This window comes from Cebus imitator, unplaced genomic scaffold (assembly GCF_001604975.1).
Source record: "Cebus imitator isolate Cc_AM_T3 unplaced genomic scaffold, Cebus_imitator-1.0 Scaffold533, whole genome shotgun sequence".
NCBI lineage: Eukaryota > Metazoa > Chordata > Mammalia > Primates > Cebidae > Cebus > Cebus imitator.
This window is the reverse complement of record NW_016107848.1, coordinates 374,451-400,029: the sequence shown is the minus strand read 5'-3', so window position 1 is coordinate 400,029 and position 25,579 is coordinate 374,451. Positions and strand designations below refer to the sequence as shown.

Genomic DNA, 25,579 nt, shown 5'->3' with positions numbered 1-25,579 from the left:
CTATGGGGAATGATACAATTAAAAATTGCAAAAACAAAATCTGACACAAGTTTAAAAGAAAAAATGCATTGAGATACAACAAATGTTTGAGAACAGAGGAAGGAACTATAGCTTTCATTGGGAGGATGAGGAAAGGCAACGAAGATCATGATATACATAAGTGCGTGTGTGTGTGTGTGTATGTGTGTGTATAATTTCAATATACAGAGAAGTGATCAAAGGATATTTTTGGAGCAAGGGATGATGTAAATAAAGATACAGGGAAGGGAGAAGAAATGGCATGTTCAGGCAGCAGTGGCTAGAACAGAGTGACTGGTGTTGAGAGGGAGGTGATACTGGAAAGGAGCTAAGGCCAGATGGTGGTGTGGGCCGTTTATTCAGTAACAACTGCTAATGGAAATGGGGCTAATGGAATAGGAGAAAAGTCATATAGGTCTACTAGCTTTTTATACAGAAAAAAATAATCAGAAACTGTCACTTTAGTATCACCAAGTAATTGAGATTAGGGCCAAAAGAGACCGTGCAGAGAATGTGAATGTCCCAATACAAACAGAGCTATGGTGCATTCCCTAATAGTAAGGATCAGTCTACCACGTGGTCTTACTGGAAGAAGGAGAAGGAAGAAGAACCTTCTCATTCCTTTGCAGTCTTTACACTGAGGTTCAACTTAGGACATTCCCAAATGTAAACAAACCTTGAGGACTGTCCTTAAATACCTCCACCTTTGGTTGGCTGCTTTTCCGTGTCCTGAAGATATTGATTCACTTTCCATAACACCTTCATTTGAATTGTTATGAAAGAAATATGTAAAAACCGTATGAAAATGTTTGGAGTTGAAAACCAATAATGCACAGACTGTGTAATCAAAGCACTTATTTTGTATATAAAAATAAATGAATGGTTGTATCCATGGTTTATGCTGGTATGAAATATACCAAAGTTTTAACAGTGATGATGTTATCTTTACATGCCATGATTATGGGTGATTTTTTTTTCGAATGATTTTCATTTTTGGCTTGATTTTGTTTAGTTTTTGAAGATTTTAGAGAAAAATGCATTATTGCTGATTAGATTAAAATTCCATTTCACGGGCATGGATGTGTTTTGTATTAAATCCATCTGCAAAATGAATAATCATTTTAGGAAATATTTTATGATGTTGCAGTGTGTCTATCCTGAATCTTTAGTGCCATGTGGTGCAGTGCATCATGATTCAATTTGTTAGGAAGACCAATAGGTACAATGCTGAATCATCTGATGTTGCTTGGCTAGCATAGCAATGTATTTGGAATTTTTTCTTTACATTATTTGTTCTACCTTTAGTTTTATAAAAATATTTTCCAGGCTACACTTTGACAGTGAGATTTCAAGTTGTAAAAAATTCCTTTCAAATTTTGGATGCAGAATTTACTATTGCCCCAGGATTTCTTGGAAGAGAATTCGAAGAGCCTGCTTTTCTTATGAAACATATTCAAAGAGATGAATTACTTTTCCATGCAATAAACTGAAGTAAAAAGTGAGATGCAATATCAGTGATGACGTGACTGCTCATTTGGAGATGTCCCACTCAAGCAGCTCAAATAATTTCCTGTTTTATGTCTTGCACCAAAAGTATACCGAAAGAATATAATTTCAAAAGTGCAATGTCTGCTGTAAGAACATCAACTATTGACAATGTATTCAGCATACTTATATATTAATTTGAATTTCATCCAGGTTCACATACTTGTTCTAGGTATTTTTAATTGTGATTATATTACTAAGTTATTTCTAGTTCCTGAGTGGTTTTTAGTTGATTATATAAGTCAATAAACATGTAGATGTTAGATTGAGCCATCTGATATTATAGGTAAGTTTCTTTGTTACTTATTTTGATAAATCATGAAATGTTTACATTTTGCCCCATATACTTTATAATTTCTTTATATATTCACATGTATTATACATTTTCTCAATTATTTTATATAAACTGTGTACATCGTACACTCTTACCACTTAATGCTATAGTGCATATTTCCTAAGAAGATAAGAAATTAGGAGAGATTTTCTAAGAAGAGGTATTCTCTCTTCTATCCACAGAACCATTGCAAAATAAGAATATCTGACATTAATACAATGCATTTATTTAGTTCATAGTCCAAATTCATATGTTTTCAATTGTCTCAACAACATCCTTTATAAAAATTTTTTTCCTGGCCCAGCATCCACCCTAGGGTCATGCTCTATATTTGTGTCTCTGTAGTCTCTGTTAAATTAGAATGGTTGCTCCACCTATCTTTGTCTCTCTCGACCTTGTTATTCAAGAGTTCAGGCCAGCTGTTTTGCAGAATGACTCTCAGCTTGCATTTGTCTGATGTTTCCTTATGATTAGAGTCAGCCTATGCTTTTTACAAAAAATAACACGGAAGTGATGGGTGCTATTTTGTCTTACTCAGGTCATCCTACCAAGAGGTAAAATATATTAGTTTGTCCCAGCGTTGGCGGTGTTAACTTTCATCAGTGATTAAGGTGGTCTCTGTCAAGTTTCTCCACTCTAAAATTCTATTATAAAGTTATCCTTCATAAGTAATAAGGAATTTGTGGAGAGTTACTTTGAAACCATGTGAATATCCCAGTCCTCATCACGCTTTCACCCATCCATTAGGGATTTTCTAACCCCATCATTCTGTTTGCCTTTGTTGATTGGCATTGCACTATAAGGAAGATGTTTTTCCTTCTCCAGTCTGTGTTTATGTGTGCATTAATTTATTTTTGTAAATATAGTATTCAATACATTTCATTCTTCACTTGATCTTAGCCAAAAGGCTGAGAAGTGATCATTTTGATTTAAAATGGCAATTTTATGTGGTTCAGCCAAATACTTTGTTATGCTTTTAGACTGGCAACATACCCAGCATGTGTCTTCATAGCCCATTATATTTTCAATAATTAAAAAAATATATATTATTCATTGACTTATTCTAAATTATGGCACATTCTTTACTTGGTGACCATTTCAGTCTCAATTTTGATTGTCAATATTAAAACCTCTATTCATTCCCTTTACCCAGAATAACACATTTCACCGAGCCTGTGTTGAAACAGCTGTAAGGTGAGCCCTTAGTGTAATCTAGTCTATATTGAAGGCAGTGTGAGTTGCGGATGTATAAATATGAACAATGTTTTTAATGATCATTCAAATATTTTGTTTTCATAAAGTCTCTGTTCTGTTTTTAAAACTTAAAAGTTGACTACCATAATTTTAGGGAGGATAGAAATAATTTGAACTCATCTGGTAAAATTAAAAACCCTGTTCTATTTTTAAAACTTAAAGTTGATAACCATGATTTTAGGAAGGATAGAAATAATTTGAACTCATCTGGTAATAAATGCAGAATACAACCTTCTCCTTTAGCCAGTTTACCTGCACATTTGTGTTAGGTAGTTGTCATTTTTTATAACAGTGAAAAAATAGAAGTATTAAATATAATTATTCAAAAGAATTGTCCCCAAATTGAATGAATGTGTTTTAAGTTCCACTTCCCTTTGTTTTATGTCTATAATCTCAGACATGTAAAATGTTAGAAGATTTTTGAAGATTCTACATGTCTTTTGAGATTCTGCATGTTGTCTTTAAAGAGATCTCATCAGAGTTATATTTCTTTAATAGTGAGGCTTATATATTTAAATTAAGAAAATAAAGTCAAAAAATAGTCATTCGTAATATAAAAATAATACAGTGATACACCAATTAATGGCATTCCAGTCAATGACAGATTGAATATATGACCATGGTTTCTTAAGATTAAAATACGGCTTGTTTTTCTGTACTTTTCTATGTTCAGATACACACATACTTACCTATCATTACAATTGCCTGTAGTATTCAGTACAGTAACGGGCTGTAGAGGTTTGTAGCCTAAGACCAATAGGCTATACTACATAGTCTAACTATGTTGGAGGGCATACTATCTAGGTTGTGTTGATACACTCTATGATGTTCACACAGTGAAACACATAAGGACACATTTCTCAGAAGATATCCCATTGTTAAGTAACATATGATGGAACTACCTATGTTGTAGTTTTTATAAGGATTAAATAAGATTTGTAAGACACATAGTTCACGCTTGTTACTTATTACATAAAATGTTAGCTATTTATTATTACTCTAATTCTTAATACAGTAATGCTACGGATCTTAATTTCTTTAAATAAAACCTCAAAATGTAATGTCTTTAGTGTTATAAAAAGAAATTTATGTGAATAACTGTTGCATGGAGTAGTTGAGAGAATACAAAATTTCACTGTTAGGTTGTGTGTTCCATTCATCCCATTGGGTTTTAATTCCAGTTACAACAATTATTAGTTGACAGGTCAGTTTCACAATTTCTCAGTTAACCTATCTTTAAGAGGTGGGGTGTGAATAATAGCATCACTTTCCTATGAAAGAATGTCACAAGTGGTCCAGCCAGAAAAGGTTAACAGACACGAGAGCCTTTGGTGAATATCTGGAGTAGAGGTCAGAGAATCAGGGAGGAGAGACAGGAGGAGGAGGGGCAGAGTGTCCTTGAGGATGGCAGGAGGTGGTCCTGACTAACATTGCTTATGGACACATTAACTCTAAAGTGAAATGCTATACAACTCTTTCATAATTTTCAGTGGTGGGCTAGCTCCATTTAAAGAGACTGGCCAGGCCGGGTGCAGTGGCTCACACCTGTAATCCTAGCACTTTGGGAGGCTGCGGCGGGTGGATCACTTGAGTTCAGGAGTTTGAGGGTAGCCTGGGTAACAGGGCAAAACCCCACCTCTATTAAAAATATAAAAATTAGCTGGGCATGGTGGCAGGTGCCTGTAATCCCAGCTACTCAGGAGGCTGAGGCAAAAGAATCGCTTGAACTTGGGAGGCATAGGTTATAGTGAGCTAAGATCGCGCCACTGTACTCCAGCTTGGGTGACAGAGCAAGACTCCATCTCAAAAATAAAAATAAATAAAGAGACTGGCCAAAATTATACTCTGAGGACCTTTGGGCCTCAGTTTCCTCAACTGTGACATAGAGAAAATTTCTATTTACAGAATTGTTGTCAGGACTGTGTGCTTTATACCTTTTAGGTACTCACAAACAGTCCTGTCAAGCACCTACTGTAAGTCAATAACCCAGACTGTTTTCTGACTCACTCCATTTCCTGACATGGCTGTTGTCTTAGCTCTACAGACACACGTTTGGGTCGGTTTGTTTGTTCAGTTGCTTGTCTAGGTTGAAGGCAGTTTGTACGGAAAGTAGTAGTTTGTGTCCAGGGAAGAAATGGTGAAGGGATCACAGGTGGCAGTAAGCAGGAACCCGGATGAGCGACGTGTTAAGAATTGGTAGTGTTTTGGCAGCATTCTCACAAAAGAGGAAGATTTGATTGTTGGGAGGACCCTTGGAAGATGAAAATGTTATTTGGAAGTGTGATTACAACAATACAATGGGAAGATGAGGAGGTAGAGAGATAGGAAGTTGGATGATAGAGAAAAAAATCTTGTAACTGAGGGAGTGAGTTATTGAGGAGGATAAACTAAGGAACAGAACCAAAGGAGAGGAACAGAGATGGAAGCCTCAGTAAGAAAAAAGCTTCAATGCTGGAAACAAAGTACAGTATATGCCATTAACTGCTCCAGCTAGTCCTTGGTTGAATTCTGGTTAAAATAAAATATTTTAAAGTGTGAACAGACATTTCCTTTAAATATCCACATTTACAACTTTTCTATGTAAAGTCCAAGGCTTTAGCCACAGTATGATAAATGTAGCCAGGTATCATTAATCAGATTAGATTTTTATGTTAAACTTTTCTATGGCATGAAATGTATTTTACAAAAAGAATTTTGTGTCTGATTTTCTCAGACTTTCTATGAAAGAAAAAATATTAAAAAGTTTGTCTTTATTGGAAAAATATTGCCCAACTTGTAAGACTTTATATTTTAGAAGTATGAGAAATAGAGGTTTTGAGAAAAGGCTGAATGTGTCCTGGGAGACGGAAGGCCTTGATCTTAGCCATTGAGCTATTACTCATTAGCTATGAAATTGTGAATGTTCTCTTCCTGGTAAAATAAGAGTGATTATAAGGTTGATGAGCTTTCCAGATTTCATAGTGGAAGATCCCAAGTCCCCTCCCCGCCTTGCTGAAAATCCACAGACAAGTGTGATAAGAACACCTGGGTGTTCTACGCAGTGGGTGAGCCAGCTGGAAGGTTCTAATCTCTCTGATATCTCCTGGGCAACATCAACTTTAAAATTTTTAACAATAGTGGGGTATAATAATTATTCTTCAGACAGTCTTATCATTCCTTTTTAAGTTCATTTAGGACTGTAATAGGGATTATCAAAAATCTGAGGCTGCATTGTGCGGAGTTTAGAGGTCACATACACAATGACACTCGTTTGCTCACTTTCTCCATACTCTTTTTAAACGCCTTAGGGAGATTGGGAAATCTAGGGTGAGTTAAAAATAGGTGCCTTGGTTTGTCTACTTATTTACAGCTGTTCTAAAGATGTGGTTTTTAAATAAAGATAATTCATTCTAATTGAATATTTATAATAAATGTTACCAAAATATAAAAATCAGAATTCCAGACATTAAAGACTTTATGTTTCTTGCCAGCTGAGTTTTAAAGAATGGATATAAAATATCAATGAAGATAGAAAAACAAATCCTCAAAAAGTCTGCATTTAGAGATTAGCATTTTTAGAACACATTCAGCATTATAGCATTTCTTCTTTGTGGCATTATACTTTCTAAAACTTTGCATTAAGTGTATTTAACACAATGGTTTCAAAGTGACAACAAACGATATAAATAAAGCAACCATATTTTTTTCTTTTGTTTTTCAACATAACTTTTGTTCCCTCAATGTTAACGTTTCTTCCTTACGAGCTATTAGCTAACTCATGTTGTGTAAATTGGAATGAACTCTAGCTAGAAGGTTCAAAGACTTAGGTTCTAGTTGGACCCTCTTCTATATCTTAAATCATTTAAATGCTCCATTCTCAGCCTTCTTACCTATAGAATGGTCTGGTGGAATAAGATGATCTATATAGCTCCTTCTCTCCTGACATCCTATGATTTCATTAGTCTTTGTCTATGGACAAACAGCAGAGTTTCATACTCATGAAGGCAATTTAATCAATATGAAAGGCAATCTGGATCATTTACAACATTGCCTTTATTAATTAATTAATTCATTAATTAATTCATTTATTCTTAGCCCTAAGCAGGACATCAAAAAATTTGGCTATAAACTCATAATTGTTCCTCTCTACAGAAATCTTTAGTAAAAGGTGAAAGATTTATTCATTATGAAGAGAAACCAGAGCATATTGCCTTTATTTTTAATTGTATGGTAGAAATTATTTTTCTTTTTGATTTAGCTGGATAATTGCTTGAATACCTTCCAGGACCATTTGGCAGCAGAATTTCAAATTTCAACTTCCATATTATCTCATTGCCATTACACTCCATTGACCGCTAATCCTGGTCTGAGGGCCTTTCTCTTTAATTTAACAAGTATCCTGAATACACAAACTCATGTGAAATTAACAATAACAGTGAAAAATGAATGCACCTGTTCCATTTTGAGGATGTGTTTGGTTCTGGTGCGTGTTTTTATTGCATCTTTAATGTGTGTGGTATCTGTGTCAGTTAATCAAATTGCATGTGGATGAATCTATGACTGCTTTTACACCATGTCTTCCCTGTTATATAAAACCCTAGTTTTAGTCAGTCGGGGAGATGGATTTGAGACTGAGCTCCTCTCCCCTTGGCTGCAGCACCCAATTAAAGTCTTCTTTCTTGGCAATACATGTCATCTCAATGGTTGGCTTTCTGTGTGGTTGAGCAGCAAGACCTAGACCAAACCCTTGGTGTTTCAGTAACATGCCCCAGAACTTTGCTAGATCTCAGGTTGTCATCAATTGTGCAGTCCAAGAGAGAGGAAGAACAGTTTATAAGAGCTCTATAAAGACTGTGAGATACTTTGTTTTACAACCTGGATCTTTACATGAGAAAGTTAAGTCTCCAATTCCCTTTCATCAGAATCAAAATGTTTTGGTTATCAATTGTTCTTTGTACACTATATTTCTTTGTTCCCTCAACAAATGATGGGACTTAACTATATAAAGACAGCTCTCCCAAAGAGGGGCTCCAGGGAGGAGTTTAGGAGCATCCGCCTCTAAAAAAATCATTACTTCACATCAAAAGTCTTAAATGAACTTAGGATGTTTGAGGGAATTTCAGAGACATCTGGTTCAACCTACTCACTTAAAAAATGTAGAAATTGAGGACCAGCATGGGGCTCTTGGTGAAAAGAGCTCAACCTTAAGGCTTTAGACATGAAGTCCAGATATTTTTTCCAAAATATGTAAATTTAATTCTTAAGAATTCTTATATTAGTTATTTTTCCATTAATAGTATTTAATACAAGACACTTAAAATGTACAGTTCAAGAGACAGTCCAGAGTCTTTCATTTTTAAAGATATAAATGGAGAAATCAAATTGGAAAAATACAGCTTTTACTTACACACGTAAAGATACTTAATTTCCTTGACAATTATATCAGTACTAACCTATATCAGGTATATTTTGCTGGTGAAGTTGTATTGAGGGGAAACTTTTCTCTTGGAACCAACTAAGTGTAAACGTAGCAAAATGACCCTGTGGTGTTCTCTCTGCATAAAAATATCAGTGGATATCAGCCTACAGACAGAACTGGGTCATCAGTTCAGATTTGTAGCAGTTTTTGGGAAAGTACAGCTAGTGCTCGACTTACGACCACGATTGGGACCGGCAGACGGGTCGTAACACGATTTGGTCGTAACTTGAGTAGGCTATATGTACAGTTGAAATGGTGCACGCGGAGATGGTAGTGCTGCCGGAAGCTGGTCCGCACTGTTGTAGGCCCAGCTGGGCAACGTTTGCGCTGCCAGACGTGGAGCAGTTGTGGCTAGCGATTGTGGTCGTAAAGTCGAATGGTCATAAGTTGCATAGGTCGTAAGTCGATCAATACCTGTAGCTATGGTATGAAGAGAGCAGAATGATTGAGACAATTAGGGCTGAGGGTTATCAGGTTACATTGCTGCCTTAAATGTGATTAATTCCAACGAGCCAGTAATAATGAGCCTTTGCCTATGGATTGTGACTTTAATTCTTGCTTGTTTTGGGAGAAGCATGATACTTTATTCAATGACTATAGTGAATTAACAGTAGCTGGAACAAGAGGAGAAAGGAGGTGGTTATCTAATCAAACATTTAAAACAAGAGTGAAATATATTATTGAAAATATTGATAGCATAATTTAAAAGTCTGTAAGTGATTATAATAAAGCTAATAATTTTCTATTCAAATTCAGCCTCCTCAAGACATAGACAGTACTAATGCTCATTCAGCAATACTAAAAAGAATCACAGAAACCAAGGAAAAATGCCTTGAGTCTGTAATAATACTAGTTTCAAATACTATCTAAATTTGTTCTTAGGTCAAAGGATTTTGAAGAAAAAGATGTACGGGGAATTTGCCTGGTGCTACCAATAAAAAAGGTAAGTCAGATGTGTTTATATGATCATTTAATAAAAAACAATCATCTTAAGACCCAGATTTTTTTTTTTGTTTTTTGGCTTTCTTCTCCTTTATTTAGACCCAGGTCTAAAGTAGATGCTCAGAAAAATCTCCACATATGTTTTTTTTCTATTATGAACGAGAGATGACAATATTCAATATTTTTATAACGTTAGTGAATAAATTTATTTATAAAATTTTGATGTTCTAATAAAAGGTACTAAAAAACACAACCAAAAGTTTGTCAAGATTATAACCTAGTTTGTTATGGAGAAAATGTTAGCTTTCTAAATCACTCTGTAGGAATTTTATTGATTTGTTCCCATTTTTATTCTTCTTTTCTATTCCTATTTTGTGTTACTGCTTTTACCATTTCTTATTATCACTAACCCAAGAGATCTAACCTAGGTTAATCTTTGTTAACAACAAATGAGAATTACGCATTTACTGAGTCTGGTCTCATTTGCTTATATGCTGCTGACATTTATTTTTATGACAGCCATGTGGAAACTTCTCTTGCTTTCTCCCAAGATTAAAACCACACAAAATATTTATGATTATTTTTAGGTTTACTCTGTTGATACTATAGGTTACAGACAGTGTGAACTTCAGTTATTTAATGTAAAAGCATGTTTCAGTTTTATAATTTGCATAATTCATGTAGTCAGGCTTGATTAGTGTAGCTGTGTTGAAATTTGTGTTTAGTTTAGGGCCAGCATTTCAAACATGTTTGGTTAACATTGTTGATGTGAACAATAAAGCAATCAATCTCTACTAATTCGTGTCCACATAGAAATAGATAATTACATGCGTGGGAAGACAGGACCATGAACTATTTGGTTGATGCTATTGAATATTAATGGGAGAATTAGAGCAATCAAGAATTATCCTTACACTATTTTTTCCAAATACTCCAGAGGTCAATGAGCATAGAAATGTGAACATGTCATTTAACATGTTTGGTTCGTATTATCTGTCATATACACAGTTGATATCATGATAATTTGATAAATAATTCAGCAACAGAGCAAAAATGATCTTTTCTTTCTGTATCCACAGCCAAACTCTCCAGACATTTTAAAACTTTCTTTCAAGATTTCTAGCATAGACTTTTCTAATGTAATACTTCCAGATACTGCTGACAGTGACTGTGTCTTTCCAGAATCATATAATTAAAGAAAAAAAAGTAAATTTCCTCCAACATGCTTTTTAAAGTTCTGTAAAAATTTCAATATGGGAAGGAAAAGTAAAATACTGTTTTTTTCCTCTGTGCTTTTACTGGATATTACTTTTCCTTGGCAGTCTCTTATCTTTACTTGGCTAATATTCCTGGTCTTTCTTAACTGTAAAAACTGAATCTCCAAAGAGGTTATTCATTTTACTGGATTCTTTGATTTAAAGTTGGTTTTTTGTTTTACCCTGAACCTACTTTACCTGCTCTGAACTGAACACAATACAATCTTCCTATTGTATAATTTTCTTTGGGCTCATAACCTTAGTGTCCCTTATGGCTTATTCCACAATGTTCTTGTCACAGTTTTTGTTTCCTTTGGTATCAGTGTTCGTTGTATTCAGAAAGTACCGATTCTGTGAAATTGAGTTGTTTGGAAAGTTGTTGGAAGAGAATCTACCGTTTCTCTCTTATAAAGCTCCTCAAGACCTTATTGAGGCATGTATTGCTAAGAGCTAGTTTAGATTCTTTGGGGACCTCGTTTAACTTCCTATCATTTATTATATTCTTCTGCAAGTGGAAAGCCATCTAGGAGAACAGGTAAGAGAGGCTGAAATATTTACTGTGGTGAGATGGGATGATGTTCTTTATTCATAGATGGTATATTTTGGCAGGTAGTGATACTTTTTGTTTTTTCCTCACTCTCAATATACTTGGTACCATATGGTAGATCTTAGGCTAAAATATAATAAGTACAAATAATGTCTCTTATTTTGGAGTCAGATCTCTCTGTATCTTTGAAGGAAAAAGAAAGTAATGCATATTTAATATCAAGATGAAACATTAGCACTACAGTAAAGTTCATTCTTCATTCATCCATCTATTCATTAAAGAGATATTGGGTTTCTACTATATGTCAGGCTCTATACAAGTGTGGTGCTATAAAGATATTCAAGATATTGTCATTGTTCTTCAGAATCTCTTTGGCAAATGGGAAAGTTAAGCATGTATAAATACAAAGCAATACAATGCACCAGAAAGAAGATACACAAGTTTTCTTGGGATCACATATTTCTGTCCACATATTTTGGTGAAAGATTTGAGACTGTTCTCAACTAATAGGTTCATGTAAGAATTTCCCTATGCAACCTCCAGCCTAAGAAAGATGATTTATGATCTTTTAAATTTATTATTTCAGGGCTTAGTGAAAGCCAGGCAGACATGGGGGTTTGGGCATTAGGTTTGTGGTATTGGGTGCATGTTAGACAGTGGGTGTTCTTATTCCTGCTCATGCCTGTGGTCATCACAGTTACCAGCCTTATGTTGACACTGGCCGCAGTTCTGTGTCTGTGGCCCTTAGGCAACCCTGACTTGGTTAGCCTTAGTTTCAGGGTTTCAGATGATCACAAACATAATCGTCTGTCATTGCAGATGCTGTTTTGGTATCTAGAAATGCCTGTGTTCCTCCACCATGAAGTCCGTAGGTCTCGTGTTCTTGCTGCCATGTAGTTAGGGTGATCATTTTCCCCCGCATCTGCCATCCTTGTTCTTCCTATACCTGGTTTTCATTGTAAGCAAGAAGTTGTCATTGAGAGACCTCTAGAAGTGGCTGAGACTTTAGAGATGTGCCGACCCATGGGTGGGGTTAACCTTTTTTGTTTCAGAGAAAAGCAGCATCAACCAAAATGGGGATTCCTCTGAGCCATTATGATGGGGCTTTTAAAAATTGAGCCACCTAATTGCATGGAGGCAGAACCATGTTTGCTGGCTCCTTAATCTAAGAGGTTGAATTTTGACAACATATTTTCACTTCACTTTGGTGACTGATAAGAATGATCAGGTTGGGTCTGATTTTCGTTGTGTGAAGAACACCCCTTAAGAAAACTCTGACCATACATCAAGCACAGTAGGTCATCTGTTCTCCCTTTTTAATAAAATCCAGTGCCAAATACAGGTGAATGAGGAATGGCAGCTTCAATGAATGGTCTGATCCTATAAAAACACTGAAGTTCCAGAGAAAAGTGAAGAAAGACAATATTTGGCTACTTATTTTGTTCAGTAGAGATATGCTTTAACTCATCTGATTTTATTTCTTCTCACCATTAGAAATTATAAGCCTAGAATGTTTCGGAGAATGAGGGATTGTGTATTGAAATTGAGCTAATTCTATTAACATCCTTCACCGTTGACTAAAAAATATATACCTTGAGATATATAAAGGCTGATGATTGTTTTGGGGAAAATAAAGAAAATTTCAACATGTCAGAAGACATTAAAAATTATACTGAACATGAATTTTTCTGTGGTAAGAGACCGTCTGATTATGAAACTTTCATGAAAGGTCTTTCATAAGAATACCCCAGTTGCTAATCTAGATCTAATATGCACAGGTCTGTGCTTCTCTACAATATAGCTACTATTTTATTCTAATTACTAGCATCTATCATTTGAGAAACCCTCCCTTCTATTCAGTGGATTGATCGATCTGCCCCAGGATTTTTCTGCATTGTTCTAGCAATGTTATGCAACAAAACCCTATAAACAGCTGGTCTTCAATATGTTTTGACCTATGAAAATGGAAATTTTCATGTGCTTAAAGTTAAAAACTTCCTGAACACCATCCAGAGTAGTGTTCCAGATTTTATATGAACAGAGATGAAATTTTTTTTTTTTAAACAAACTTTACAAAGGATTGGCACTCTAGGTCCTCCCGAGGGGTTGAAGTAATGTGGTCTCCCCAAGCATGCCTCTTTTCCAGCTTTATCCGTGTGAGTGGAAATAGCTTGCAGACGTGCTTGCTTGTTTGTTTATCCATGTCCAGCCAACAGCTGTAGGTGCACACGCAAACCCACACATGCACCCACATACATTTTGAGGGCAAATGTTAATTCATTTAGCAATAGAGAGCAAGAGAAACATGTTTTTTTTACTGCCTATAATTTGAATGGTAGATTCTTTCACAAATAAGCTAGTAACTAACTTTTTATGGAGAGCTGCGCTGGTTCTGTTCATTCACCTCCCTGCTTTCAATGACCTGTCCAAAGATTTGAAATTGACATGTCTAAAGAGGACCCTTCATTATCTTAGGCAGGGCCCATCTACCACTTAGTTTCTTCTCAGTGGAGAGGATGACAAAAGAGTATGGTGATGCCTTCTTTAATTAAATTTGAGTAACGGCTGTTAGTGGTTACAGCTCAACAAGTAGTTTGTCCAGGGTATTTTAGGAAGAAAAATGCACATGTATTTCCTGTTTATTTTAATTGTTCTTTTCTGTACTATGAGCAAGTAGGTTGATGTATTGACTTTTTCTCACTAATGACATTTGGCCACATGCAGATACCTATTCAGCTATTCAGTAAAGACAGATCCCCAAGTCCTAGTCATGACTGTAAAGCAATAAAGGAAATTTCAGATTATTTAGAAAACATTGTTTGATAGGTGACAGAGCTTTTTCTTAGACATCACAGAATACACATCACAGAAGCAGCGCGGCAAGGAGGAAGATGATGATCTGGGAGACATATATTCTGCCTTTAGGTTCTGGTCCTTCTGATTACTGTCTGCGGAAGACTTGGGCAAGTCACTGAGACACTTCAGTCTCAGTTTCTTGACTGATTGTGAGGATTAAATGAGAGAATAACAACAGTTAATATCTGTTGAGGGGGCAGGGCATGGTGGCTCATGCCTGTAATCCCAGAAACTTGGGAGGTTGAGGCGGGCAGATCACCTGAGGTCAGGAGTTCGAGACCAGTCTGGCCAACATGGTGAAACACCATTTCTACTAAAAATGCAAAAATTAGCCAGGCTTGGTGGCACATGACTGTAATCCCAGCTACTCTGGAGGCTGAGACAGGAGAATCACTTGAATCTGGGAGGTGGAGGTTGCAGTAAGCTGAGATCACACCATTGCACTCCAGCCAAGATGACAAAAGTGAAACTCCATCTCAAAAAAAAAAAAAAAAATCTGTTGAGCACCTTCTGCTATGTGTTTTAACTCACTCACCCCTATGAGGTAGGTACTCTTATTATCCTTATTGTAAGGATGAGGAAACTGAAGCACAGAGAATGCGGTAACTTGCCACAAAGTGAAGGAACCGTAATTGGAATCCTTCATGTCCCGCTTTACAGACAAGAATTTTGTCACGAAATTTTGAGTGACTATACAATGTGTACTGCAAGGCATAAAGCAAATAGCAAATGTAGCATATGCAGGCTGTAGCTTGACTGCTAAAACTATTAAAGTGAACAAAGCAAGCTCACCTTCAGGCTTCCCTTTGCCTTCTTTTTCTTTGACTATATATCTGGCTTTCTTTGATATATTTCTCCTGTATCTATTTATTTATTTATTTGTTTGTTTATTTATCTATTTTTGAGGCGGAGTTTCGCTCTTGTTACCCAGGCTGGAGCGCAATGGCGCAATCTCAGTTCACCGCAACCTCTGGCTTCTGGGTTCAAGCAATTCTCCTGCCGCAGCCTCGCAAGTAGCTGGGACTGCCATCCAATTTTAGTTGGATGCTCTAAAATTATGATGGTGGAACTTTTGTGCTGCTTCTCCTGGGCAATTCGTATGAATTCATGAGAAGTCTTTTGGAAATGGCAGTAGAAAAATGGCAAGTAGCTGGGACCTGTAGGTGTGCGCCACCATGCCCAGCTATTTTTTTTTTTTTTGTATTTTTAGTAGAGACGGGGTTTCACCATGTTGACCAGGATGGTCTTGATCTCTTGAGCTCATGATCCACCCGTCTCAGCCTCCCAAAGTGTTGGGATTACAGGCCTGAGCCACCGCACTCGGCCTCGTGTACCAATTTATAAAATTGCGATTTTTTTCTCCTAAAGGTTCAGATCGGAGTGTGAACTGCTGTGTAACTCTTAAGTTCCTGTTAGAGCTCTTGCAACTTAGGTAAAGTGGGCTCTCAACACTACCCCACTCAGGTTTTTGTCCACAGTTCTCAAATGTTCTCAGTGTCCATAACCAGTGGCCATGAACAGTATAGCTCCCTTGAGGCCCCCTCCTTCCGATTGAGCCACATTTTCTTGGAAACTTGTCTTCTGACTCATTCTTTCCAACTCTAAATACTTACCTACTTACTTATATATCAGGGCTACATACTTAGTTCCTAAGTTGGATGCTCTAAAATTATGATGGTGGAACTTTTGTGCTGCTTCTCCTGGGCAATTCGTATGAATTCATGAGAAGTCTTTTGGAAATGGCAGTAGAAAAAACACAAGCTTTGGGGGCAGAATTAGGTTCAGATGTTGCCTCTGCCACTTCTTAGCTCTGTGCCCTGAGGCAAATCACTTAACTTCTCTGACTCAACTGGATCTGTGAAATGGGGATAATAATAACTGGCTTACACATACTGAGTATTTGTCAGGAGGCAGGCAGTGGGCCAGGCACACAGATTAGGTTGCTTGTTCATCACATCATCCTGCACTGTAGGTGGGTCAGGAGCCTGAAGCTTTGAGAGGATAAACACATTAGCTAAGGTCTCACAGCCAGTACATGTTGGAGCTGGAATTCTAACTTAGGTCTGCCTGACTGCGGAGCTTATGTTCTTATCTTTTACTAATTGCTCCCTTTATGATATATGCACTAGTAACTTCTTAAGATATTTGTAGTTTAAGTGAAATAATGTATATAATGTATCTAGCTTACAGACAAGCACATATTTTAAAAGAGATATAGTTGCCTTTAATCTGCCCCTTTTCCCAAAGGCCCTCCAATGATGGGAAAATTGTCCTTGGCAAGCAAGATAGGGGGCTATTTTTGTCTGGGTGATTGGGGCTGGAGAAGAGGAGAACCAGGAGCTTTTCTGCATCTCAAATCAAACCAGGCTGGCAGCTTTCAACTCTGTCTATACATAGGCCTGGCGGGCCTTGTTGGTTATGTCTTTATTTAGAATGTCATGTCCCTTTTTGAACTTTGTAACCTGCGAAAGAGTGAACAACTGAAGGAAGAATGAAAAAGATTAATGGATTAAAATATATTTGCAAAAAAACAATCTCATAGGAATGGGGGATACTTAGCCTGGTAAAGAGGAGACTGAGGGATATAATTCTTGATATAATTCAAGGATTATATTATTGATATTGACAACATGTTGTTTTCCAATGGTGAGAGGTTAGACATGTTGCCATCCAAATCCTTTCAAAATCTAAAATTTCATGTCTGAAAATGAAGAATGAAAGAGTTAGGATTAGAGTAGAGATTTCAGAACCGTAAGGCTTAAAGACAGCAAAAATCTGATAGTAAGTCCTGTGTTCTGTAGATATGTTAGGCAAATAGGTCTTTCCTTCTTTCTGCGATTGCTCCTATTCTATTTGGGTGAGAGGTAACACTTTATATTGTGTGTCCCAAAATAGCTCTTTGAACACAATTGATGTGAAAAGTTCTGTGGTTTTTTTTTTTTTTTTTTCATATTAATTCATAACTTTTCTTTTAAAAACTATGCATATGTATTTTGTTTTCTATAAGTAATGGTCATGCAATAAATATTTTTTAGTAATTTATGCCATAGCATAAATGAGGTTAACTGCTCTATTGAGCTGAATAAGCATGAAAAGTGTATTTGCTCTTGTAATTGTCTTAGCTAGATGCTCCTGGGCAGTGAGCAGCTCTTGTATATGTGGTTTTTGAGGGACCATGCCTCCCTCATTCTTAGGACTCCACTATCTTCTGGAACCCCGTCTTCCATAACATTCAGCTGGTGGAAGTGGGAAGAGAGGCTGAAGGAGGCCTACCCTCTTCTTAAAAGTGATTGATCTCACTTGGGTTCACATTTCATTGTGACAGCTAGTTACACAACCATAGCTAACTGCAAGGTAGGCTGGGAAAAGTAGCCTACTTGCCTGACCAGGGAGAAAAGGAAACAGAGTTTTATACACATTTAGCATTGTTTTTATGGAAACAGTTACCAGTGCTCACAGAACATTTGCCTGTTAACTATAATAGTTATGCATGTATAAAAATTTTACAAACTATGGGCCAGAGCGTTTGTTATAAGATTTCACTTCCCCGCAGATTTAAGTATTATACCTTTCTATCCATGCTCTTCCTTTCCCTCTTCCTCTCCTCACCTTGCTTGCATCCTTATAGCTTGGGGCCACTCTCTAACTTACATACATTCTGGGCTAGGAGCCAGCAAACTATGAGCCTTTTTGTGTGACCCAGGAGCTAAGAACGGTTCCTACATTATTTTATGCACTGCTGTTGGGAATGTAAATTAGTACAATCTCTATGGAAAACAGTATGTCGAATTCTCAAAGAACAAAAAATAGAACCACCACACAAGCCAGCAATGCCACTACTGGGAAATCAACATATCAGCAATGCCACCAAAAGGAAATCACTATATCAAAAAGATACCTGCACTTGTTTATCACAGCATCATACACAATAGTAATGTCATGGAATCAACCTAACTGCCCATCAACAAATGATTGGATAAGGAAGATGTGTCTAATGCACACACATCATACACACACAATGGAATACTGTTAAGTCACGAAAAAAATGAAATCATGTCTTTTGCAGCAACATAGATGGAACTGGAAGCCATTATCTTTTAGGTGAATCAACATGGACACAGAGTCAAATATCACATTCTCATCTATAAATGGGAGCTAAATAACATATACACATAGACATAGGGTGTTGAATAATAGACGCTGGAGACTTGGAAGGGTGGGAGCAGAGTGAGGGATGAGAAATTACTTAGTGGGTACAACGGGCACTATTCAAGTGATAGTTGCACTTAAAGCTTAGACTTTAGCGGTAAGCAATATATCTATATGACAAAACTGCACTTGTACTCCTTAAGTTTATTTTTTAAAAAAGAATGGCGTCTACATTTTAAAATGTTGGGAAAAAATTCAAAAAGAATTTTTGATGACATCTTAAAAATTATACGAAATTCAAATTTTTGCTTGCTTCTACCTGTATCTAAAAAGAAAAGCAGTTGCAACAGAGACTGTATGGCACATAAAGCCCAAAATGCTTACCATCTGGCCCTTTGCAGAAAATGTTGCAGATTACTGGTCTAGGTCATAGGACAGTGGAGGGCCTCTGCTGTGGGATAAAAGTATGATAAACAGGCTGTAAGTGTGCCGATCAGGGACAAGAAAAGGCAAGTAGAGGCCACGTTCTTAATCCCTGATAATAGTTATGAGAAAGAGAAGAGAGGATGGTGATCAAAGTTAGGAGAAGAGACTTGTATTATGTTCAATGCAGGAAAGGAAATGAGATCAAGATATGATGAGAATAAAGGGTCCTACCAGGAAATTTGGAGATGAGACCTGCAATCTGAAGTCCACTCCTGGTATTTCACTTATGCTTCCTTTACCCCTTTAAAATTCATATTCATGTACATGCTGCATCTCCCTAGGCTGCATTGTTTTGTTTTCTAATCTCCTACAATAGCTAGAATAATGTGTTTTACTCAATGGGTACTGAAAGAACGTTAATTGATTGCGTGAATGAATGAAGGGAATCTGGGCTGTGGTCATTTGTATGACACCTCTGTTAAAATTTGGAGAAATTGACTTATTTGGGAATATGCAGCATCTTAGACAAATGTCTTGGCAAGAATAAGGTGCTATAGATTTCGCTGTCCTCTTCCCATCTGGTCTGGCACCATTGTGTGGGAAGAACCTGCACTGAAGGATGCGGTCTCCCTGGATGGAGTAATAAGGACGTTTTTGTTGGAAGGACCTTAAGCACACATACAGCTTAGCAAGTATGATGATTAGCTTTGTGTGCCAGCTTGAATGGGCTAAAGGATGTTCAGATAGCTGGTAAAACATTATTTCTGGGTATGTCTGTAAGGGTGTTTCCAGAAGAGGCTAACATTTGGATCTGTAGACTGAAGAAAGTTCACCCTCACCAACACGAGTGGGCAACATTCAATCTGTTGAAAGCCTGAATAGAACAAAAAGGCAGAGGAAGGGTAAATTAGTTTTCTCTTCCTGAGCCAGAACATCCTTCTTCTCCTGCCCTTGGACATCAGCATGCCTTATTCTCAGACCTTCAAGTTTGGACTGAAACTACATCACCAGCTTTCCTGGGCCCCCAGCTTGCAGATGGCAGGTCATGAGACTTCTCAGCCTCCATAATTATGTGAGCTAGTCCTTTACAATAAATATCTCCTTATATACCTTTAGGGTAAGCATGAGCTGGAAAGCATTTACATGTCCTATTGGTTCCATTTTTCTGGAGAACTCTAATACAGCCAGATTCTTGCTTTACACCTGCCTATACACAGGTCAGCTCTCCAGTCTCCTAAATTTGCTCAAAGTGGTACAATGCAAAGGAATTGTCAGGCTGTTTGTCTCCAGCATGTAAATTGCTTAGTGGTAGTATGCCTCCTCAAATATTCAGACACTGATCAATTTTCAGCTTAAAGGATGAGCAAAAGCTAGTTCAGGGGAAAAGGTTATATGCCATAAAAACACTTCATGCCAGATATTGGAGAAGTGTAGAAACTGGAGCCTGTATAAATACCTTGATGCTGTTCCATTTGGATATATGCCACAAAAAATAACCTAGAGTAGTTCTGAAAAAGTGTCAATAAATCATCTATTTAGCTTGACACTGCAATGTACCAGTTTATTTCTTTTATAAGCTTAAGTGCTCTTCAAAGCCAGACAACTTTAAAGCTCTAATTTGAAACTTATCCCCACATAGGCCTAAATGATGACCAAAAACTACTTTAGAAGGAAGATTAGGGAAGGGGGCTCAACTTCTGCTTGACTCAAATAACTGACATTTCCATGGTTCTAACATGGTATCCCTGACCATAATAGAATTTTTAATTATGAAAAATTTCATTCATACACAAAAGGAGAGTGAATAACAATGAGTGGCCATCAACAATGGTCACCCAGCTTTAGCATTTATAAATATTTTTCGGATATTGATTCCTCTATTTCTTTACTAACAATATTCCCCCTACTCTTCCACTGGAGCATTTACAAGAAAATTGAGACATCACATTATTTCACCTCTATATTCTTCAAATAGAATTTTGTGTTGAAGTTCTGACCTTGTCATTTATTGTAATAGCTGTGCGACTGTGGAGAAGTTTTCAGAAATGTTTCCGAATCTCTATTTCTTCTCCTGTAAAATAGTAATGATGATGATGATGTTAATAATACAGACAGACATATATTCATTCCTTGTAGTGTTGCTATGAGGCATAAATGAGATAAGGTATATAAAGATTTCCAGCACATAGTAGGAGCTCAAACAAATTTTAGTTCTGTTACCCACTCATGGTGTTTGCTCAAGACATATTAGTTCCTCTAAAATTTAATTACTCCAACTCTCGTTGTCCTGCTCATTTAAATTCTAACAAAAATATATTCTGCATCATTCTAAATGTTTATAAAGCATAAGGGTAGAGGAGGAAATAACCTAATAAATATGAACAAAGACAAAAATATGAATTAAACAGTGGTTAGAGTAATACAAAGAAATATGTAATATGCTATTGACCCAATATGCTTTTTAGAAGCAGATGGAAATGTAGATATTTAAATGCACAAATGTATAGTTACATATACTTGCAAACTGGTTGTAAGTTTTGCATTAATACTTTATTATAAGTTCAAGCAGAAGAGTCCTTCATTTTCTTCTTTATCCTGTTTAATGCTTAGAACATAAATAAGTAGTAGGTTTTCAATGAAGACAGATTTCCAGAGAGATTCTTGAAAAATGATTGTTTTAAGATGTCATGTTTGATGGTTTCTCCCTGATTTCAGCAACTGAGCTGATGATAATTTATTAATGTATAAAATATATTGGAATGTTAACTATCTAAGACCCCAAAATCTTAATTTAGAATTGTAGAAACTAAGGCTCACACTGGAATAGAAAGTTTTACTTCTTTCCAAGCTTTGCCTTTTAATTCTTTTCCTTGCCTCATTATATTTGCCACCACACCAAGTACAATGTTGAATGGAAGTAGTTGGAAACTTTTTAGTCTTTTTCTCAATCGTAGAAATAATTTTTTTTAATATTGTATCATTAGTTATACTAGCTATAGATTTTTCCAAATGCTTTTTTCAGATTGAGAAAGTTGTTTTTCTATTTCTAGTCTTCTGAGAGTTTTAAAAAAAGTCTTGAATGGCTGTTGAATTCTGCCAAATGCTTTTTGCATATCTGTTGAGTGATTGTATAGTTTCTCCCCTTTGGTTTATTAATACTGTGCATCAGTTGATTTTTTGGGTTAAACTAACCTTGCATTCCTGGGGCAAACTCCACTTGGGAATAATGTATTATCCTTTTTATATATTTTTGGATTTGGTGTCCTAATATTTTGTTAAAGAATTTTGTGTATATCCCTTGGTCTTTAGTATTTTCTTCTTAAAATGTTTTAGTTAGGTTTTGGTATCAGGGTGATATTATGGGAAATAAAATGAGTTAGGAGTTGTTCTAAACAACTTTATTTTCTGAAAGAGTTTGTGTAAGATTGGTATTTTTTCCTCAAATGTTTGATACAATTCACTGGAAAAATAATTATGACTTAGAATTTCCTTTATGGGATTAAAAATTTAATTCAATTTCCTTACTAGAGATGTCTTTTCATATATATGACTATATAAATATGTAATTCCCCCCTACTTCTTCTTGGATCAGTTCTGGAATATTATAATTCTTAGAAAAATTTTTAAATTTTATCTAAGTTGTCAAATTTATTAGCATAAAGTTGTTTTCTTGTGTTCATAAACTTGTAAGTGGCAAAGAGTAAAGCAACCCAAGTCTTCTGATCTTATGTCCGGTGCTGTATGTACTATGCTACCATATGATACAAATCATGACTTTCCTAATTTGGCAAATATTTGTTGTTTTCTAGCCATGTGCCAAAATGTTTGCTGTGCTATGGAAATGCAGATTATTAAAATGATATCTTTAGCTTCAAAGATCCCATAGTCTAGAAAAGAAGATAAACTTATAGATCGATTCCATGTTTTTACAAACTGATAAGGGCTACCATAAGTTTAATATCACAGAAGATGAAGTGATTAATTACCTCTGGAAGTAGAAAAATCAGAGAAGGGTTTATAGAGAGGATGATACCTACACTTAGCCTAAAAGAGCTGTAGGAATATCCTAGGAGGAAAAATAATTCAAGGTAGTGAAGAATGAATGTATAAAGGAACCAAGATGTGAAAAAGCAGGTTGTGCTCAAAGAAGAATGACAAATCTGTGTCAGTGAAGGTGGGCTCAGAACACTTTCACATGTAGATGGGGGTCAGATTTTGAAAGATCTAGCCTTACAGAAGGAGTCTGGGTTTATTCCCAGTAGCACTAATGGTTCAGGTCTCTAGAATCTATGTTTGCATGTCTTTTCCACTTCATGACTCCTATCAACACAAATAATGATAGAAAAACTCACTAAATATAAATTTTAAGATTCTAATCTATTTCTAGGCTGGCAGTTTACTCACCATAAGCTACTTGCTTAGAGGGTTAATCCTTAAGTTGATTATTTATCATGCAGTATTGCCATCTCTCACTAAAAGGAACCTAGATTTGCTTTAAAAACAAATGTCACTCTAATCTAGAGAATGGGTAGGCATGGGCTGGAAAAATTGTGTTGTTATAATGATTCCCTGCCAGAAATTCTCCTCTTTTCTAGGACAGTGAGCTAAATTTACTGCTCTGTTCTTGAGCAGAAAGAATTTACAGTCAAAATAAAATAACAAAAAAATCCCTTTAGGTTTCAAAATAAATAATTTTAGAAGTATGGAAAGGAGACTCTTCATGGTCTTAATATTTTTGTTTTGTTGTGTTTGTTTGCTTTTTATTTTTAAAACAAGTTTGATAGTTGGCTTAAGTTTTAAAGGAAGTTAGATCCTTATTATTTTGGTTTACTTGTTGCTGAGAGGTTCTTTAAAAGCATCGATTGGTTAAAAAGAGGATCACAATGACTTGTGGTGCTGGATTGTAAAAAATATGCAACTCTCAGAAAACTGACAAGCCACATATTTGTTAACTTGTTTGAACTGGTGAAGAAACACTAACACAATGTTTTCCTAAAGCTAAATTAAGTCGATGGGTTTATGTCGTGAACTCTGGTAAAATCAACTCCTAGGGTCAGTAGAGAAAACATCACACACTGTTAAATCTTTGTGGCACCTGAGAAGCAATAGAAATCTGTTATTATAAGCTTCTGTGAAGTACCCTAAACAGTACCATTGATTAAACCTATTATCAAAATGTGACCTAGTTCAGGTACCTAAGAAGGTAGTTATGAGAGCTCTTTCACTTTATCCTTTCAGATTAATCAAAATGTGCCCATAATTTACGTCTCTAATCACAGGGAAAATCAGGAAATTACATGTTAGCACATCATAGAAACATGGTTTGGATGAATGAGCTCATTTCAGATATCCATTTAGAAGAGGATCAAGGTACAACTCTACTTCTTTCAGAGATGTGATCTTGGAAAAGTCTCTTGACTACTCAGTACCCATTTATAATCTGTAAAATCAAGACTTTGCATTCTTAAGAATAAAGATATTGTAAATTAGATAAGATAGCCTGCACAACATTCAACATAATTTTTATACATTTATTAATGATTGTTAATTTCTGAATGGCCAGATTGGTGACTTAGAAGTTGAATGTAAAGGTTTTAGTTCTTGTCCAGTCTGAAGACAAATTCAGCTTTCTTATAAAGTCATATTTCCCCAGATGTGCAGTATTTGTAGTTTCCTGGTGCTTTCTTCCACAGAATTTATTGAAAACTGAATTAGAACAATAATGATTACCAATAGTTGTGAGAGCTTTACAGCCTATAAAGCACTTTCATAGACCTTGTCTTTTTGGATCCTTATTCAACCCTTTTAGGGTTCCCAGTTTACAATATGGACACTGAGGCCCAAAGTGGTAATAACTTGTGTAAGATTATATAACTAGCACCAAGTCCAAGGCACTCATATTTTCTACTGCAATATGTTTGCTGTGTGCATGTATTCCAGTATAGAATTCAGGTAACCATGAAAATCATCATCCAAGTTGGGACATTTTAGGGGTGAAAGGAGATGACATAAATAATTATGCCAGGATCATAGAGGTAAACTGTGACTGTCTTGGGAAAACAGGAATATATTGGTACAATCCCTCTTGATATAATCCAAGTTTTATGCTACTGACGATCTATATGAGGTCTCTCAACCAGTCTCATTTTTTAGACCTCCTCTGACAGATAAAAGTATTATTTAAAAACTGAACCTTAAAATTTTCCAGAAAGGAAATATAAATTTAAAAATACTGGCTTTTTAACACAAGGCAAAAGAAAACAATATAATTTTTGATTTTCTAATTGTACTCTATCTCCTTGTATAGGAGTAAACTTGTCCTTCACTCCTCAGATGAATTCCCTGAGATGCAATTTGGGTCAATTCTGAAAATGTCCACCAAAGGAAAGAGCCATTGCATGTTAACAAGATGACTAAGAAACATATTGAAAAACTTTATATAAAATTTTACTAAACAGGATTTTCAAGGCAGCCTGGGATTATTTAACAAATGCACAAGGTTCCAGAGAACATAAAATGATTTTTAAAGATTAAATGCTGACTGCATCTTTTGTCTTCTGTTTTCTATCTATATTCACTGATAAAAGACCAAACAAATATGCAAAATCTATCCAATCACAAGATAATTTATAGGTCTAATGAAGTTTTTCTTTAGAATTACTTTCAATGAGGGGAGCAGTAATGAGCTGAAAAGTTATTTCAAATGCTTATAGATGTTTCTAAAGAGTTTTTCTTTTTTCTGCTCCCTTCTCTCCACTCTGCCCTCTTTCTTTCTTCCCTCCCCTCCCCTCCCC

At 36.0% G+C, this 25,579-nt stretch overlaps 1 non-coding gene across 1 annotated transcript; it reads right to left on the bottom strand.

Annotated features, from left to right (window-relative positions):
* Nucleotides 1-7,223: 7,223 nt before the first annotated feature.
* LOC119468927 lies at nucleotides 7,224-7,336 on the bottom strand. The gene has a single exon (XR_005197738.1). It is a non-coding gene; the product is annotated as a U5 spliceosomal RNA (small nuclear RNA).
* Between the last annotated feature and the right edge of the window lie 18,243 nt (nucleotides 7,337-25,579).